Genomic DNA, 787 nt, shown 5'->3' with positions numbered 1-787 from the left:
GATTAGGGTTAGGATGAGGATGAGGATAAGGATGAGGATGAGGATGAGGATGAGGGTGAGGATGAGGATGAGGGTGAGGATAAGGATGAGGACGAGGATGAGGATGAGGATGAGTATGAAGATGAGGATTAGGATGAGGATGAGGATAAGGATGACGGTGACAACGAGGATGAGGACTTGCATTAGGATTCAGATTTGCATTAGAATTAGAATTCGCATGAGAATGAGGATTAGGATGAGGATTAGGATGAGGATTGGGATTAGGATTAGGATTAGGATCATGATTATGATTAGGATTATTATTAGGATGAGGATGAGGATGAGCATTTCGACTAGGATTACGATTAGGATTAAGACTAGGATTAGGGTTAGGGTTAGAATTAGGATTAGGATGAGGATGAGGATGAGCATGAGACTGAGGATTAGGGTTAGGATTAGGACTAGGACTAGGCATGAGCGTGAGGATGAGGACGAGCATGAGGATGAGGATGAGGATGAGGATTAGGATGAGGATGAGGATGAGGATGAGGATGAGGATGAGGATGAGGATGAGGATGATGGTTAGGATGAGCATGAGCATGAGGATGAGGATTAGGACGAGCATGAGGATTAGGATGAGTATTAGGATTAGGATTATTATTAGGATTATGATGAGGATTAGGATTAGGATGTGTATAAGGATGAGGATGAGGATGAGCATGAGGATGAGGATGAGGATGAGGATGAGGATGAGGATGAGGATGAGGATGAGGATGAGGATGAGGATGAGGATGAGGATGAGGATGAG

This window comes from Lupinus angustifolius, chromosome LG14, assembly GCF_001865875.1.
Source record: "Lupinus angustifolius cultivar Tanjil chromosome LG14, LupAngTanjil_v1.0, whole genome shotgun sequence".
Lineage (NCBI taxonomy): Eukaryota > Viridiplantae > Streptophyta > Magnoliopsida > Fabales > Fabaceae > Lupinus > Lupinus angustifolius.
Note: the sequence above shows the minus strand (reverse complement) of the source record.